The sequence below is a fragment of the Equus asinus genome, chromosome 1 (genome assembly GCF_041296235.1).
Source record: "Equus asinus isolate D_3611 breed Donkey chromosome 1, EquAss-T2T_v2, whole genome shotgun sequence".
Lineage (NCBI taxonomy): Eukaryota > Metazoa > Chordata > Mammalia > Perissodactyla > Equidae > Equus > Equus asinus.
The window spans coordinates 102387524-102407095 of NC_091790.1; the positions used below are offsets into that span (position 1 = coordinate 102387524).

General features: G+C 40.3%; 1 long non-coding RNA gene across 2 annotated transcripts; it reads right to left on the minus strand.

The window, feature by feature from the left end:
* Positions 1–14205: 14205 nt before the first annotated feature.
* On the minus strand, positions 14206–17793 carry LOC123288147 (uncharacterized). Of its 2 annotated transcripts, none has more exons than XR_011495422.1 (4): positions 16911–17793; positions 16281–16348; positions 16093–16143; positions 14206–14524 (listed from the first exon to the last, which is right to left on the minus strand). It is a non-coding gene; the product is annotated as an uncharacterized lncRNA (long non-coding RNA). The 2 variants fall into 2 exon arrangements; XR_006531712.2 differs by having other exon boundaries at positions 14206–14588.
* Between the last annotated feature and the right edge of the window lie 1779 nt (positions 17794–19572).

Here is a 19572-nt window from a genome sequence, read left to right on the forward strand (position 1 = left end):
ACCTCAACACATGTGCAGTGCCCTAAAATTCTTCTTCACACCTCTGTCCCCCTCATGTCCCTTCCAGTGGTTAGCTGCCTGACCCCTCCTCCTCTTCGTCTTTATGTCTCCCTCCCCTCAGAATCACAAAGCCAGCCTGCAATGACTCAAAGTTCTCTCTCCTTCTCCTCTGTCCACTTCTGGCCCTCCAGATAAACTGTTTTGCCCTAATTTATGTAAATCCATTTAGTAATTTAGCATTTCTCCATCAGTGCTGGCTCATCTGACGTCTGCCTGGCACCCCTGCCAGGCTCTTCCACAGTATCTTTGCAAAGTCTGGCTTAGTCGGCCAGCTACTGGCTGTCATGTAAGATCTAGAAGGCAAACCAGAAGGAGAAGCAGTCATTCTGGAGGAGAAGCATAGTTGTAAGTAGTCACATGGGCACAGGTGGGTTCTTGGCAGACATCCGCTGAGGCAGCTGAGACGGCTGGTGGTCATTGGCCCAGCAATTTCTGCGATTTTAAGCTTCTAGTCAGTCCCAGCAACCCCACCCCTGATCTTTGCTCCCCCAGCCCCTCTAGTGGAAGTGAAGCCTTGGTTTCCTGTACGAAAGCTCTTCATATCTGAAATTTCTAGAGTTAGTGTACTCAGACATCTGGTTTACCTGGGACAGTACCATTTACACCTGTTGTCCCTGCCTCGTTGTTAGTAATACCTCCTTTTGCTCTCAAAGTATTCCAGACTGAGTGATAAATTATATGATGGCATTGCCTAGTGAGGTGCCCATTTCTCTTATAGAATCCTGCCTGCTATGCCACCTCTCATAATTCTCTCCGGTCATTGGCCTGAGGTTCAAGAAACAGGTCAGTCCTATAAAACACAGGTCTGTGAATGCTTCCTTTCTGTCCCTGTCACACTTTAGATCAGGTATCCCCACATGGAGACCTGAAGCGTCTTTCAAGTGGAGCCCACTGCACCTCTGGTCCCAGGCCTGTCCTGGGTGCTACGGGGGCAGCCCCTCAGAGAAATGTCACTGAGTCTTTTCACCTGAGGAAGAAAGCTCGCATCTACTTATATTTGCAAATTGCACTGTTAGTGCCACCACTGGGAAACACAGCTCAACGACAGGTCTTTGAACTTGACCAAACCAGATCATCAACTCTCCCCCTTAGGGTTGAAGAGAAATGAGTTAGACGAAAGAGACAAAAGTAACTACAGTTTCGCATTGAATTGTTTCCCTCTTTGCTCACAAGCAAAGGACTGTGGTAGGATGCTCACGTTTAGCACAATAATTTCAGTACTAAGTGGTGAGTTCTAGATGGTATGTGCTAGGAAGCTCCTCATTCCACGAGCAAGCAGGAGCAAATTAGGGTGCAGCCTTCACAGCCACTCCAGATGCAGCAGGGCGTCTTCAAACTGGATTCCAGCAAGGGAAAAAGTGGGGAAGAGAAGACACTGAAAAATAACGTCAAAGGGGACACGTTGTCTCATTTTGAAGCCAGGGGACCAGTGCTGGCCCAGCTGGGGTCTCCAGAGAGCCCTCAGCTTCAGGAATCACAGCTGATCTGAATGCCAGATGACAAAAATGGGACGGCTCTGGGTCTTGGCTGTGTATCAGAGCATTGTGCTCAAGATGGACTTTTCTCTGGACCCCAAACACTTCAATCATAATAAGCGAACACTTTCTCTTTCTCCTGAGTTTATCCTCTACAATCTCTGATCACAAGTCTTTAGAGGTGTGCACAGGGTGAATATAAGAGTATTAGAGGCCATGAACTGCGCCTGCTGAAACAGTGCTATTTCACTTACTAAATGACAAGAGAAGAGCATTTAATGGGGAAAAGAGAAATGAGAAGGAAAATGACAATAGTAAAAGAAAGGAAGCAGAAGGAAAATTCTAGGAGGTGAAGTAAAAAGAGTGTTCCCCTGTTTGGAGCCATGGGGACTCAGTTGAGAAAGGATTTGCCATATATGGCGATACTGTCACCTTTTTGCCCAGAGCTTTATGTTCCTGTCACTTTTGGGAGCAGTTGTTCTGAAAGGTTCATATTTCCCCACAAACAACTTTGCATATTGCTGCTGTTAATTCTCAGGTAATTTTTGGTGTTACTCAGTTCAGATTGAGGGGGAAAGCTGGCAAGTATTTGAACCAGGACCAATTTGGGTAATTTTGGAGCTCAGACGTGGCTTTCTTTCCAATTAACTGGGGATTGTACATAAAGCTGTGCATACCCCTCAGTTTTGATGATCCTTTCTCTTTTCTTTCCTATCTTGTATTCTGTGCCCTTTTTGTCCCTTTCTCTCTGCTTATAATTCAGAGACCAGCCATTAACCATCAGCTTTTTTTTTTTTTAAAGATTGGCACCTGAGCCAACATCTCTTGCCAATCTTTTTTTTTTTTATGTTTTCTTCTTCTTCTCCCCAGACCCCCCAGTACATAGTTGTATATTCTAGTTGTAGGTCCTTCTGGTTGTGCTATGTGGGACACCGCCTCAGCGTGACCTGATGAGTGATGCTAGGTCCATGCTCAGGACCGAACCAGCGAAACCCTGGGCTGCTGAAGCTGAGCACGCAAGCTTAACCGCTCGGCCACGGGGCGGCCCCAACCATCAGCTTTTTTTAAATAAGGTTGTGATTGTTACTATTAGAAATATTTATTGTGATGCTTGCACAATTATACTAAAAACCATTGAATTATACACTTTAAATAGGTAGGCTCTGTGCTATGTGAGTACTGAGCTACATCTCAATAAAGTTGCTATAAAAAACAACAAAAAAGAAGTATTTATCGAGTCATTCAAGACTTGACCAGCAGTCTTCTATTTATTCAAATGTTTTACATATGTGAGAAAATTTTAAATCCCTGACAAAGCTGTGCGATAGGCACTGTAATTACCCCCATTTCTCAGATGAGGGAATGGAAGTAAAGTGGGGGTAAGCAAATTGCCCAGGGGCACCCAGGGAGCAAATCGAGAAGCTGAGATTTGAACCCACGTCTGTCTGAGACAAAAGCCTGTGTCCTTTATCATTCTGTCCCAATGCCTCAAAGTAAGGCCGTTGATGAAAATTAATATAAGGCTTACATTCAGGGACCAGGCCATAGGGTTATTCTTTTTTTTTTTTTCCACCATCTAGCCACACTGTCTGAAGAAAGGAGCTGCTAGATTGCTTGGTCTCAGTCAAGGTCTGGGTGCATCGCTGTGAGGTGCTCACCTTCCTTGGGGGACGTCTTTCTTCTCAGTAAGAAAAAAAGTATGAATCAAAACTTCCAGGGCTGCCAACCCAACACTTTGACAAAGAGTGAATTCACTTAGTTTCCCTTTCTTAAACTAAAGACACAGTCAAAGGGTTCTAATTGAGCCTTCCTGGAGGAAGTGGTAGCAGACTGATTTTTTACAAACTGAAAGCTCTTCTCTTTTAGGCAGATGTTGGGCAACTGCTGTAGCAAGAATTAAAGCAAATTTAACCACCAGTAAATGTTTGTGGTATTAATGAATAAGAGGAATAGGGGCATCCCACATGAAGAACAGCGTGTGCGAAGATCCAGGCGTGGGCAGCTAGGCCCTTAGCTGTGTGTGAAGGCAGAAGCACAGTCCGGACGAACTAGAATGTTCTCCATGAGTCCTAATATGCTTACAGTGAGTTGTCGACTGGGTTTGGAGGTTTGGGTGTGCGGGCAGGTGTGGTGGGACATGAGCCTGGAAAGGAAAGTTTGGGACGAGATTAGGAAAAGCCTTGTATATGCACTATACTTTGGGGAGATTAGTTTGAAGGTGACAAAGAGCCATTGGAATTTTTTTTTCCCTTCAATTTTTTTATTGTGGTAAAGTACACAGGACATAAAATATACCATCTTAACAATTTTGCATTCAATGTTATTAAATATGTTTACAACCTGCAACCATCGCCACCATCCAGCCCCATCTCTAGGCCCCGGCAACCACAGTTCTGCTTCCTGTCTCTGTGATTTTGACTACTCTAAGTATGTCAAATAAGTGATATCATACAAGATTTATCTTTTTGTGATGGCTTATTTCACTTGGCATAATGTCCTCAAGATTCATCTATGCTGCAGCATGTGTCAAAATTTCCTTTTTAAAGGCTGAATAACTTCTCATTGTATGTGTATACCACATTTTGCTAATCTAGTCATCCGTTGACGGATAGTTGGGTTGCTTCCACACTTAGCTATTGTGAATAATGCTGCTATGAACGTGGGCGTACGGATATCTCTTCAAGAGTCTGCTTTCAATTCTTTTGGGCGTATATGCAGAAGTGAAATTGCTGGATCATGTTGTAATTCTATTTTTAAATTTTTGAGGAACCACCATACTGTTTTCCACAGCAGCTGGATCAGTTTACATTCCCGCCAACAGTGCACAAGGATTCCAGTTTCTCCATATCCTTATTAGTGTTATATCTGTTTTTTTTTTTTTAACAGTAGCCATCCTAATGGATGTGAGGTGTTATCTCATTGTAGTTTGATTTGAATTTACCTAATGATTAGTGATGTTGAGCATTTTTTTGTCCCCTTATTGGTCATTCAAATATCTTCTTTGGAGAAATGTCCTTTGCCCAGTTTTGAATCAGGTTGTTCAGATTTTTATTGATGAGTTTTGAGGTCTCTGGATATCGTGGATATTAGTCCTTTATCTTTATATGATTTGCAAATATTTTCTCCCATTCTGTGGATCGCATTCTTACTCTATTGATATATAGTCTTATGATGCAGAAAATTTTTAAATTTTCTCGAAATCCAATTTATTGCCTATGCTTTTGTTGTCATATCCAAGAAATCATTGCCAAATCCAATGTCATGAAGGACTTGCCCTACGTTTTCTTCTAAGAGTTTTATAATTTTGTCTTACGTTTAAGTCTCTGATCCATTTTTGAGTTAATTTTTGTATATGGTTTTAAGTAAGAGTCCAACTTCATTCTTTCATGTGAGGATATCCAGTTTTCTTAGCATCATGTGTTAAAAAAGACCATCCTTTCCCCATGGAATGAGCTTGGCACCCTTGTCAAAACTCGCTTGACCCTATAGGTGAGGGTTTATTTCTGGGCTATCTATGCTATTCCATTGATCTATATGTCTGTCTTTATGTCAATACCACACTGTTTTGATGACTTTAGCTTTGTAGTAAGTTTTGACAAGAAATGTGAGCCCTCCAGCTTTGTTCTTCTTTTTCAAGATTGTTTTGGCTATTTGAGGTCCCTTGAGATTCCATGCGAATTTTAGGATGGGTTTTGGTATTTCTGCAAAAACATTACTGGGATTTTAGTAAAGATTGCATTGAATCTATAGGTTACCCTGAGTAGTATTGAAATCTTAACAGTACTAAGTCCTCCAATCCATGAATGTGGAATGCATTTCCATTTATTTATGCCTTTTTAATTTCTTTCAGCAATGTTTTGTAATTTTCATTATACAAGTCTTTCACTTTTTGGTTAAATTAATTCCTAAGTATTTTATTCTTTTTGATGCAATTGTAAGTGGAATTTTTTTCATAATTTGCTTTTCCGATTCTCCATTGTTTGTGTATAGAAACACAACTGATTTTTATGTGTTGACTTTGTATCTTACTACTTTGCTGAATTCATTTTGGCTCAACAGTTTTGTTGTGGAATGTTTACCTTTTTCTACATATAAGCTCATGTCATCTGCAAACAGAGATCATTTTACTTCTTTCTTTAAGTTTGGATACCTTTTATTTCTTTTTCTTGCCTAACTGCTCTGGCTAAAACTTCCAGTACTAAGTTGAATAGAGCAGGAAAAGTGAGTATCCTTGCCTTGCTCCTAATCTTAGAGGAAAGGCTGTCAGTCTTTCACCATTGGGTGTGATGTTCACTGTGGGTTTTTCATATATGGTTTTTATTGTGTTGAGGTAGTTTCCTTCTATGCCTAGTTTGTTGAATGTTTTTATCATGAAAGGTGTTGAATTTTGTTAAATGCTTCAGTTGAGATGATCATGTGGTTTTTTTCTTTATTCTGTTAATGTAGTGCATTACATTGGTCAATTTTTGTATGTTGAACCATCCTTGAATTCCAGAATTAAATCCCACTTGGTCATGGTATATAATCCTTTTAACATGCTACTGAATTCAGTTTGCTAGTAGTTTGTTGAAGATTTTTACATTAACGTTCATAAGGGATATTGATCTGTAGTTTTCTTTTTTTGTAGTATGTTTATCTAGCTTTGGTACAGGGTAACGCTAGCCTCATAGAATGAGTTAGGAAATGTTCCCTTCTCTTCAATTTTTTGGAAAAGTTTGAGAAATACTGTTATTAGTTCCTTTTTAAATGTTTGGTAGAATTCACCAGTCAAGCCATCCAGTGTAGGGCTTTTCTTTATCAGGAGATTTTTGATTACTGGTTCGATCTCCTTACTAGTTATAGGTCTATTCAGATTTTCTATTTCTTGTGATTTTGTCATAGCAGGTTTTGTGTTTCTAGGAATTTTTCCATTTCATCTAGGTTGTCCAATTCGTTGGTGTATGATTGTTCATAGTACTCTCTCACAATCCACTTTATTTCTGAAAAATTATCAGCAAAGTCATCATTTTTATCTTGAATTTTAGAAATTTGAGTATTTTTTCTTTTTGTTTAGTCCATCTAGCTAAAGGTTTCTCAATTTTGTTTATCTTTTCAAAGAACCAACTTTGGGTTTTATCGATTTTCTCTAGTGTTTTTCTACTCTCTATTTCTTTTATCTTTGCTCTATTTTTTAAAAATTTTCTATAGCTATAAATTTCCCCCTTATGTGTCCCATAAGTTTTGGTGTGTTATGTTTTTGTTTTCATTGTCTGTAAGTATTTCTAATTATCCTTGTGATTTCTCCTTTGATAGATTTTTTGTTCAAGAGAGTGTTGTTTAATTTTCACAAGTTTGAGAATTTTCCAATTTTACTTCTGTTTTTGATTTCTATCTTTATCCCTTTGTAGTTAGAGAAGATAGTTTGCATGGTATCTATCTTTTAAGTCTATTGAGACTTAATTTGTGGCCTAACAGATGGCCTATCCTGGAAAATATCCCATGTGCACCTGAGAAGAACGTGCATGCTGTTATTGTTGCACAGAATCTTCTATTTAGGTCTGTTAGATCTAGTTGGTTTATTGTGTTATTCAAATTCTCTATTTCCTTACTTATTTTCTTTCTGGTTGTTCTGTCTTTATTAACAGAGTTCTAAGTTAACAGCTTTTTTTCTTCTTTACTTTAAAGGTGTAGCTTTAATGTTTATTTGTTTGTGTTGTTTCTAACAAGAAATCAGCTGTCATCTTTCTTTGTTCCTTGTATACTATCTGTCAAATTTTTCTCTGGCTGCTTAAAAGACTTTTCTCTTTCACTGCTTTTGAGCAATTTAATTGTGATGTTCCTTGGTGTAGTTTTCTTCATTTTTCTTTAGCTTGGGGTTTGTTGAGCTTCTCAGATCTCTGAGTTTACCATTTTCATCATTTTTGAAAAATTTCAGCAAATGCTTTTTTCAGCAAATGCATTTTCCTCCTCTTCTACCAGGACTCCAATTATACACTTTTTCCACTTTCAATATTCACTCAAATTCTGTTCATTTTTTAAATTCTCTTTTTATCTGCATTTAAATTTGAATATTTTTTATTACTGTGTCTTCAAGTTTACTAATCTTTTTCTGCAATGTCTAGTTGCCATTAAACCCATTCATGTATTTTTCATTTCACTTTTATTTTCCTCTCTAGAAGTTGATTTGGTTCTTTTATGTATCTTTCACGTCTCCACTTAACTTTTTGAACATATGAATCACAGTTATTTTAATGTCCCTGTCTGCTAATTCTAACATCTGTTTCAGTTCTGGGTTGGTTTCAATTAATCAATTTCTCTCCTCATTAAATTTTGGATCTTCCTGTTTCTTTGTGTGTCTGATAAATTTTTTATTGGATTCCAGATATTGTGAATTTTATCTTATTGGATGCAGGTTATCTTTATATTCCTACAAATATTCTTGAGCTTTTTTCCTGGGAAACAATTTACTGGAAAATAGTTTGATTCTTTTGGGTCTTGCTTTTAAGATTTGCCAGACAGGATCAGAACAGCCCACCATCCAGGCTAATTTTTTCCCATTAGTTTTGCAAGACCCTTTAGGCACTCTACTCAACATACCATGAGTCATGAGGTTAGCTAGTTAAACTGATTAGAATAGGCATTATTCCTGGCCAGGTTACTGTTACCTCTGTTCTTTTCAAGTGGTTCTTTTCTAGGCCTTGGGTTTTCCTTTCACATGTGTGAATTGATTGCATTCCACTAAATACTTGGGGGTACCCTTTACACATCTCCAAAACTTTTTCTCTATGCTTCTTTTCTTGGTACTCTGTCCTGTATATTCTAGCCACCTTTGTATCCTCAACTCAGAAATTCCACTGGGCTATCCCTAAGTTCCCTTCCCTGTGCCATGACCTGGAGACTCTCTCAAGGCAGTCAGTTGGGTCAAAGGAAGAGTTCACCTCATTTGTTTTCTCAGTTCCAGCAGTCACTGTTCCTCAGTGCCTGATGCGAACTGTGTTGAAATCTTTGTTTCATATATTTCATGTTTCCAATATTTTATCTTTTTTTTGTTGCAGGTGGGAGAAGAAATCTAGTTTCTATTATTCCATCTTGGCTGGAAGCAGAAATCACTTCCATGTCTTCAACCTCACTTTCAGATTTTCCATATCCTTATCATTCCATTTTGCATTCTGCTTATATTTTTCAAATCTATCTCCTGGTTTCTAATTCTTTTTTTCCAGCTGTGTCTAAGCTATTTAATATCTTCAATGAATTTTGAATTTAAATGGCTCTACATTTCAGATTCGGGAATCTTTTCTTATTTGTATGGTTTCTATTGCTTCTATTATTACCTTTTTTGTTACTCATTTTAAACAGATCTATTTTATTAATACTATTGAGATTTTTCTGTCATATCTACTTTGTAGAGAACCAATTCTTTCTTTTGTTGTGTCTACAAAGTCTTTCTTGTGGTTATTCTTTGTTCCATCATGTGATTTGATTTTTTAAATTCTGACAATTAGTCTACATTTTTTATTCATCTTGCTTAATTTTGTTCTTTGTGAATTGGAGGAGTTGCAGTCTACGGCGTCTGAGTTACAGATGTGACCCTGAAGAATGGTTTTCTATTTTCTTCTGCAGGATCTCCAGGTATTCCTTAGTTTTTGAACGGGGTTTTGTTTTCATGACCTGGCCAGTGTTTATCAAACCACACGTGTGGTATAAACTCTGACCCTACATCTGCCCATTGTGCAAAAGTACGTTTGATTTCTCACAGGATAGTTTTTCCTCCCTCTTATAACTGGTTTCTTCACTGGAGTCTACATATTCCCATCTGTTCTATCTTAAAATAATAAAGTTTACTTGAATATTCCACCCTTTTGTTTTCTTTCATCCTCCACTTCCTTAAAATTATAGTTTATATTCACCCCTACCCATTTCTCAACAATCAAAACTGTACTCCAATAGCTTTTTAAAGAAATTCTCAGAAGGCCCATAGAATGGTCTAGTATAGTCTCCATTCCCTTTCTCTCCACGACATTTGATGGTGCTTACCCTTTCCTTCTTCTAACGCTCTCCTTGCTCCTGCTAACAGAACACATTCTCCTAGTGTCGTGAGGGGAAATGCCATTTAAACAAAAACTCTGCACTAAACCTTCTAATGAATGAGACATAATATATATCTGTAAGGAACTAAATGTTGATACTATTCCTGTCCAGTTATGGATATTGGTGGGAAAAAGCAGAAAGGAAATTTCAAAGCTTTTGCCAATTCTTCCATATTGCTAAAGGGTAATTTAGTAGATGACACTTTGTTTAGCAGAGTATATTTATGAGTCTTTAAATATGTAAATACAGGCTCAAAGCCAAGGAAGAGGTGAGGAACAAAATTGTTCTGAATAATAGAATGAAGGGAATTACATTTAAGCAAGGAAGGGGAAAGGAAGGGAAACTCAAGAATCAAAGCGACATGGAGAGGCTGGCAGGCTCTTGAAGGAGACAGGGGGCAAGCCAAGATAACTCAACACTGGGCATTATGCAAATGGTCACCAGCGAGAATCTTCCTGTCAACTACTAGCTTGTCTCAGGAGCTTGTGTGGGTCTGGGAACATGCCGGGGCCAGCCACAGACCCAGTTTCTGGGAGCTAAGGAAGATCCACATTCAAGTGAAGGCTTCAGGTGGCAAACTTACTCAGCTGGAAATCCTTCAGAAACCAGCGAGGGCTCTTTTTTTGCAGACTCACATTGTCCACACTGCTTCAATCAAATTCCTTAAACAAAGCAACAGCAAGAAAGAAACTTTATTCTAGAAATAATCACAAAGAGTGCTACCCTAAACCTCAACAGAAGGTGTTATCTAGACCAGCACAATGCAATCGAACTTTCTGCAATCATGAGAATGTTCCCTCTCTGCATTTCATAATATGGTAGCTTTTTGCCACATGTAGCCACTGATCACTTGAAACATGGCTAATGTGACTGAGCAACTGAATTTTTAATTTTTCTTAATTTAAATTTAAATAACACAAATAGCTAACAGCTATGCAAACTTTTTCTGTAAAGGATTTTGTGGGCCACATATGGTCTCTGTTGCATATTCTTTGTTTTTCTATTTGTTTTGTTTTCATGGTCCTTTAAAAATAGAAAACATTCTTAGCTGGAGGGCTGAACAAAAACAGGCCACAGGGCCGACTGGGCTTGTGGGCCATGGTGTGCTAACCCTGACACTCGATGCTATTGAAATGTTTATGTTTTTAATATTAGTAAAGTTATTATTACTATCACTCCAGTCTTAGATGTGTAAGCGGTCTTTCTTATTGTTCTAATAGAGCTTTTTCCAAACCGTGTTCCATGGTACACTCATCCATTTTATTTTATTTTTTTTGAGGAAGATTAGCCCTGAACTAACATCTGTTGCCAATCCTCCTCTTTTTGCTGAGGAAGACTGGCCCTGAGCTAACATGCATGCCCATCTTCCTCCACTTTATATGCGGGACGCCTGCCACAGCATGGCTTGACAAGTGGTGCCATGTCCGCACACGGGAATCCGAGCCAGCGAACCCTGGGCCACCGAAGCGGAATTTGTGCACTTAACCGCTGCACCACTGGGCCGACCCCTACACTCATCCATTTTAGGTGCTCTCCACAAAGAAACAGCTCTGTGTTTGAACTGGTCGGGAAACACTGCATACTAAAACCCTATTTTTGAAGATTTATTATGCAGGTTAGTATATTAAAAGCTCCGATGAGCTGACACAAAATATTGGATTTACATAGATTTAGTTTTTCTATATTTGACCATTGTGCATAAGGCCTGCTGTGTATAACGTGTGTGCAAGGAGGAGTGTGTGTATGTACTGCATAGAGCATGTATAGCTGCATGGTGTGTAACTATGTGTAGTGTGTGTGTCTAGGTGAGTGCACACAGGGGGCGTGTGTAGCGTGTGACACCTATTAACATTCTACAGATAAGTGCTCCACAGAACCACTCTGAGAAACGCTTGCTCAACAAGCCTGACAATAAAAATCTTTCTCTCAGGGCCTCAGAGCGGAGGCACAGGTGGTAATTAAGTGATATTCAGAACGAGTGGGAGGATTTATTCCTGTTGCCCTGGTTCAGAGAAGCTGTCATTAAGACTTTTCAAGAAGGGGTGGTGAGGTCAGCGCACCCTGGGATGTTCACCGAGTCAAGCAATGAGTGGAAGAGACTGCCCTGGGAAGCAAGCCCCACCATCGGCTGGTTAGCTCTGGTCCCCGTAACATGGCAGAACAGAGCAGGCTGTGGGAGCCGGAGGGATATGCTTGTGGAGGTGGCTCTAAGGGGACTTTAGGGACCCTTGGAAGACCAATTAAAAATCACAATACCTCTGAGAGGAAAGGGAAGTTCTTGGCCCACTTTAAGAGAGGAAATGGGGAATGACTGGCCTGAATTCAGTGGAGACTAAAGAGCAGATTTTGAAGATAGCGCTCGGGAACTCTAACTGTTTAATAAGGAGGAAATACCACCCTGAGGACAGGAGAATTGAGCGGTCCCATTGCTCTGCTCAGCTTTGGAGAAGCAAGCTTGGCACAGAAACGGCTGTCAACCCAAGGGCCTTCGAGGAGCACTTTTAGCTTCTCTGAGAGAATAAAATTCCTGGATCCTGTTTGGACGTTGTTTGCTTTTATTTTCCAAGAGTCTGGAGAGAGAGGGTGAAAGTGGAGTTGTTCTTAGAAAATGCTTGGGTTTGTCTCCTGGTGAGGAGAGGCACCAACGTCCTGGGCAAAGCTCCTCCTTCAGTTAGAATCTCCGAGAAGCAGAGTAGCCGCTTTCTGAGAATGTGACTTCATACGGTTCCCTCCTGCTAAAGCCATTCTCACGTCTGCTTCTTACCTAGGCAGACTGGTATTTTAGATCTTTCCTGCCAGATGTTTATAGCAGCATTCTGTCTCTACAATAGCTCGGTTATTAAATTTATTTCTGCTCTTGATGACTTTTAATAATATTCAAGGCAGATGGAGGGTGAGTGAACAATTTTCCTTTCTTGGTCCAGCGCAGACGGTGGATAGGTAAATCTATGCGTGCCTCTGCTCTGTTGCTGCTCGCCACTCCTGCTGGGGCTGCCCATGCCTAGGAGCAGGCCAGCTCTGTGCCCGAGACAGCCCGGTAGCTGAGGGCGTGGGCCGCGCACTGGGCCCCTGGTTGGGTTGGGTCCCGTGGGGTGGGGTCTAGTGAAGGAGCTGGGTGGGTGACACTAGTCTGCTCCCATAGACTGCTGACCAACCTTTCCCTGGAGGATTTAGATTTTGAGAAGAATCTAATGAAGCTAGAAATGTCTTCTATATATATAAATTTCACCACTTTTGTGGTGGTGAAATTTCGTGTTCAGTTTCCTCAGACACTCATCAAAGGCCCCCATGGATGCGGTCACCTGAGTCACTCTTAGTAAAGGCCAGAATAAAAGAGAATGCTGGAGGCAAAATGTCAAGGCCAAATTGTGTCTCTTAGCTGGAAGCAGCAATGACAAATGAGTGGCCTCTCATTAGTCAGAGCCCATAACTGGGTACAGCTAGCCCAGCATGAGCACTGAGCTTGGACAGAGAACACAGGATGGCGTGGTGCTGGCTGCAGCAGAGTTCCCACTTCGACACCAAGACAATCTTCTTGCTGTTGCTGAGTTTTATGACCGTGATGTCATTGAATGCTGCCGACAACAGATCTGTTATATGGCAAATGAAAGGGCTTTAAAACTAACTGAGGGACCCCATTATGCCAAGACTGGAGCTTGTCATAAAAATCATCGGTCATTGATGTCTCTGAGCTTCTGAGTTGGGCCTTGAGGGAAAAGAACTGTGAAATTTGGGTTCAATTCAGTTGTTTTGATCTGGACTTCTTTATGAGTAGAAAGAATTCAATTGGCCATATGTGACCTTGAATTTCAAAGAAATCAAATCATGCAAACAAGATAATTTAGCCTCTTGCCCAACAATTCCTCCTTTTCTCTTCAACGCCAGGGTAATGGATTGAGGCCTTGCCTGACGACATTTTACTAGAGTTTTGAGAATTGTAATAGTTGCATTGTTTCTCTGGTTATACCCCCAAAGTGCCTTGTGGATTTCCTCAACTGAAATTGCTCCCTGCTGCTATTATTGTTGGAATGAAGGACGGGTTTTAGCACTGAAACAATACCACCAGAGGGAACAGCAGCGTGGCAAGCCAACCAGTGACAAGGGCCTTAGCCCCTTCTTCCTGCTCCATCGATCCTTCCTTTCATCTGATGAATATTCATTGAGCACAACCATGTGCCAGGCAATTGCACCAGGTACCGGAAATATGGTAGAACCTTAGAGAGAAGTGTCATTCCTGCCCTCAAGGAGCTTTGAATTGGTGGTAGGAAATGTGCTTTTCTTTTGTTTCCTTACCTCCAAATTAAATCATTTTATTTCCGTAACACCCAACCATTTGGTGGCAGAAAATATTATCCAGCAGAATGACAGGTAAATAATAGACACTGGCCTGGAATAAAAACAAATGCTCAATGGAATTCTACACAGTAGTTTAAATCAATACACAGACATGCAAAATGATGCTTTCTGTATGATATGCATAGGGCTATTCTGAACACCCAGTCATAGGTAATGCTGTTCTCTGTGTTTGTGGAGAGTGAACTCGGAGACCAGGAATGCATACAGACAATTTCAGTAAATTTGCAATATTTATTTTTTAGCTGGGTACTGGGTATACAGGTGTTTGTACTATATCACACATATATATATATAGTATACATATACATATTATGTATACACATATTATACATATACAATATATGCATATTATGTATATGAATATACCCATATTTACAATACTTATACACTCATATGTATATACTGTACATGTAATGTAATATATTTAAAATACAGCACAATTAAAAAGCTATGGCTTGGGGCCGGCCCAGTGGCACAGTGGTTAGGTGTGCATGTTCCGCATTGGCAGCCTGGGGTTCACAGGTTTGGATCCTGGGTGCGGACAAGGCATCGCTCATCAAGCCAGGCTGTGGCAGGCATCCCACATGTACAGTAGAGGAAGATGGGCACGGATGTTAGCTCACGGCCAGTCTTCCACAGCAAAAAGAGGACGATTGGCAGCAGATGTTAGCTCAGGGCTGATCTTCCTCAAAAGAAAGCTATGGCTTAATAGTCATGCTTCAGAAAACCAGGTCTGGGCACTGAGAACTGGTGGGATTCACGTGTATTTGCTCTTCACCACATTCTCATCCCCAGATACAATTTTCTGAGTATTCCTTTCCATTTCTTCAAGATTTCAATGTTCTATATTAGTCCCCGCTCTTTTTCTTTCTCAGCTCTATATCTCTCTATATAACTCTTAGTTCAAAATCACCCTGGCGAGTGAGAGAAGCCCCAGGGAAAGCAGCAATGGATAAAATCAGCCCCTCTTTGCTCACTTACTCACATTTAAGGAAGGATGATGAAGAGTCTGAGAGCATCCTGAAGCAGTACCCAGTTCAAAGAGTTAATACTTACTAGCTCTTAGTACATTTGATTGTTATTAGCTGTTAGTACAGTTTGCAGATTGCTGAGAATGGCATAGAAGCTGAGCTACAGTGGAAAATTAACACTCTATGAGGGCCAGAGTGAACTTTATGGAACTCTTTGGGATTTCTCAACTGGACTATCGCCATGAAATTTTACATTGGATTACCCTGGGGGGGGGGGATTAAGCTGTTTTAATTACTGCTGCCATTCTGTGTTTTATTCCTTTTAATTAGTTTTAATCTTTGTACTTTCCTCTGAGTCAGTTCCACCAGAGACACAATTTTGAAAGTAATAATGATAAAAACACATCAACTTTTCTAGTAAATGTTGATGATATGCTCATCACAGCAGTGGGGAAATCCAACAGGACAGACCATGATATTCTTTTGGTCAGTTTTATGACTGCGTGATGTCAGGAAGTCTTAGCTATCCAAGAAAAACATTGCGTTTGTCCAGACTTTACACCTATATTGACTTTTAAGGATTTTCACATAGTCAGTGTATCAATGAGCAATTCACTCTAGAACATCATGCATCCAAATTGGTATTTCAATTCAATTCAATTCACTTTCAATTCATTCAATCCAATGATCTGAAATGCTAGAGTAAGTTGTGCTAAGTGGCTAGAAGGTATTAGTTGGCTGGTAGAGAATGGAGGGCAGAGGAGCGAGAGCATGGAAATGGAGAACAAAAAAGAACTTCATAAATGGAATTCATTTGGAATCTGCCCCCAGGATGCTGAGGCAACAGTATACTCTTTGTATCTGGTCTTACATGGTTTACTTATAGTGACAATGGGAGATAATATTTGAAGTCCAGACTATTTCAGAAATCTAGTCACCATAATTACGCTTTGAACAGATCAATTATCTGAATTTGAAAGAAAAAATATGGTATTAGGAGAAAATCTTTCATATTCAACACTTGAAAGATCAGTAAGAGGTGTTCATAAATGCTATTATTTGACTTTGACAGTGAATGCAACATGTGGCAGTTACCAGGGCCTCATATTGGGGGATGGATCAGCAGACAATAATGAGAGCAAATGCTCATATATGGTACTCACCGTGTCCCAGCACTTTACAGTGACTCTGGATGTGGGTACTGCAATTTGTTCCTGTTTAGCAGATGAGGGAAAGTGAGTAACTTACCTAAGATCACACAGTTAGTAAGAGGCATATTTGGTATTTAAACCCAGGCAATTAGACTCCACAGTCCATTTTCTTCCAGCTATTATACTATAGTTTCTCTTACCTTAAGCTTTCCTTTAGCTGTTTCTCCTCTCCTCTCCTCCTTTCCTCTGTGGCCCTAATACTCCTTTTCTGTAAAATAAAGGGGGAATGGTGCGTAGTCGATAAGGTTGTTGATTGTTCTAGCATTATATGTTTATACACAAAATATTGTACTGCATGGATTTAGTATTCTTTGAACCATTCAATTTAAAAAGAGGCAATTCAAATGTCTCCTACTTTTCAAAATAATCTAACTAAAGATTAGTATATAATGCTTAATAGTTATGTTACCCTCCTGTGTTTTTTTCCCCTTGATTAGTAAAATAAAAAGAGAGAGAAGAGAAGAATTCTCATCCATGAACTAGAATTGATTTGGAAATCTGAGTATAAATTTTGTTTGACAAAAGTGGATTTCTCCTTGCGAGATGATGGAATATGTGCTTTTTAGAAGAGTTAAGTACCACTGCTGCCCAGGAGAAAAAAAGCATAAATATATTCAGAAGATCTGTATAACCAGGTAACTTTTAAGAGCTCTTTTAAATCTCAGGTTCTATGAATCCAGGCAAAGGAACTTAGCGTAGGAACAGCAGCATTAGCTACACTTGTCCAGCAATACTCCAAAAATAGACTCATGCTAAATAAACCTGCTTACCTATGTCCTGAAGGACGACAGGAGAGACTATCATCTTCATCTATTACCTGGAATTCAAGTTCGTTTCAACAAACATTCGTAAATGCCTGCTACCGGAAGAAAGTGGGTTATGCATTATGGTTACCAGGAAAATGAGGCCAGATCCTTGCCACAGAAGAGCTCAAGGTCAGGGCAGAGCCAGATCCCTGCGGTCCCCCCGGGGAACAGACAGTGAGGCTACAGAGCCTGCTGAGCTGTCCACCCAGCAATTAGAGGGGCATGAGAAGCCTGCACGTTGACAACCACAAGGAAGTCATCACCATGAGTCATCTGCAAACACATCCAACTTTATGTCAGCTCCTTGCTTCAGCAGGTGGATCATTTCTGTTTTCCCTGGAAGCCATCTGCTGGTCTAAATGTTGGGGTTGATTTGTTTTTCTGTTGCAGAGGAGAAGGTGGCTTTCCCAGAAGTAACTAGAACACGCCTGGACTTTGGCAGAGGTCCAGGAACGAGCAGAAGGATAGAGACCTTTTGAAATTCTCTCTTTCCTACTGTGTGCAAACTTTCTTGACCAGCTAAAACTCGACTCAACTTTCAAATATTCCAACCCTGAGAGAAACATGCAGCTCCTGGTGGGGTCACCATACGGGCACCTTTGTTGGCCGTTGGATCTGTTGGTCTTTAGTGGCTAGCAGTTAAAACTCAGGACATAGCTAAGAAAGGTGGATTCACGACTTGTGTCATCTTTTCTGCACACCATTAATCCCTCTCACATGTAATGTTTAATTGGAAAACATTTCAACAATTATTGAAAGGGAAGAGTAGAAACTCATGACTATTTTTGCATACATCTTAGTCTGGGAAAGAGAGATTATTTTGGTGTGGCAAATTAAAGGAAACAAAAGCCTGAAAATGTGAATCTAATGGTGGGTTAGCATGAGGGCAGGTGTCCTTTATCTCCTTGAACAAAAGTGCTCCAACTCTATGTTGAAATGGAATTTCTCATGAATGTATGCACTTTCCCTTAGAATTGGAGTCACATTTTCCTGGCAAGTTCTGTAGAATCTGGGTGTAATGAAATAATAATTAATATTACAGTGGGGTTTAAAATCATAGATATAGAGGAAAACTAGTTTTCTAGTTAATGATCCAAATGATTAGACTAGCAAAGGTACTATATTATTTTCACAGATGGCAAAATAAACATAAAACGGAAAAAGGAATCATCTTGGCAGAGTGATCACCTATTTCGGCTTGCATCTTACTCCTAGGGTGCAGTCTCAGCGCTTGGCAGATTCAGACTTTCATGATGTGGCAACTGTTTTCACTGAGGCAAGAGGACAAAACAGCTGGTTGTGAATCCAGCCTAACAAAATTCTGCCTGCTGGAGCCACGCTAATAATAATGTAGTTCCACTAATAATAATTAGCTCCACTAAATAAGCCCAACTCTGCTTCCTTTAGGCCATGCTTAAGATATTTGTAAACAGCCACGTTATCTGTCCTAAACTCTTTCTTCTCTAGGCCAAACTTCCTTAAAAGTTCAAGCAGCTCGGCCCATACTGGAACGTCCTCTTCAGTTCGGTCTTGACATTGGCTCCCTCATTTGACATCATCCAACGCAGAGCTGCCAGCAAAACCCAAGTTCACAGTGTCTTTGGGATTTGTGTGAGCAGCAGTGTCTGGAGCAAGAGAGTAAGAAAGGGGGTGAGATGAACACCCCACAAAGTGGTTGCGGAAGAGTCTGCGGTCCAATCTCTTGGGGGTGCTGTATTTGCTTTTTCTCTGGCCAACAGCAGGAGGGGTCACAATGGCTCTTGGCCAGCCTTGATTATAACTGGCCTTTTCTGCCTTTCACCTCAATGAAAGCTGTTCCCAGATTGCAAACCTCTGAGTCTTGCTTGTTTTCAGATAAAGGCCCACTTTCAAACATTTGCCCAGGTCTTGGCACGGTTCTGTAGAGCTGACTTTTCATCATTGATCCTTCCTTTCCCTGACATATTGGTTTGTTAAGCCACAAACAGTAGACATGTATGGAAAAGGGACCATCAACTACAAGCTTGTCCAACACATTGGAGTAAATCTCTGATCTGTCGGTGAAGTTGGGCGGTGAGCACTGACCCGGGGTATGAGATGGGCCTTTGCTTCCCAGGATCTCGTCCATGCTTTTTAACCCTTAATGGGACCGGCCTTTAAATAAACACATGGTGAAGCTCCATCAACTGTGCTAAATGTGAGCTCATAAATATCTAACTGGGCTGGACTCTCTGTGGCTCTGGGTGTGAACGCTTCTATTACTCACCATATACAGCTGCTGCAATTCAGCAAAATGTCTCTCTTTTCCAGCACTGGGAAAGCCATAACTCGTGTCCAAAAGTCTCATGTGGCCAGATAAACTGGGATTCGGAGAGATCCAAGCCGCAAAGCCCTCCATTGATGCCCTCCAATAGGCATTTGAATGAGTGTAGTCACGTGTCAGGCTGATTGTAAATCTGAGTCTCTTCTCATTGTTTTGTTTTATGAAAAAGGAAACCAAAAACTTCCTGTATCAGTATGGACAGGATTGATAAACAGAAAATGGGGAGCTTTAGCATAAAAATGTGAAAGCAATGCTCTTAAAAGTTACTCAGATACATAATAACATTATTCAAATATAGGTTGCAAGTCCCAGGAACATTCTAGA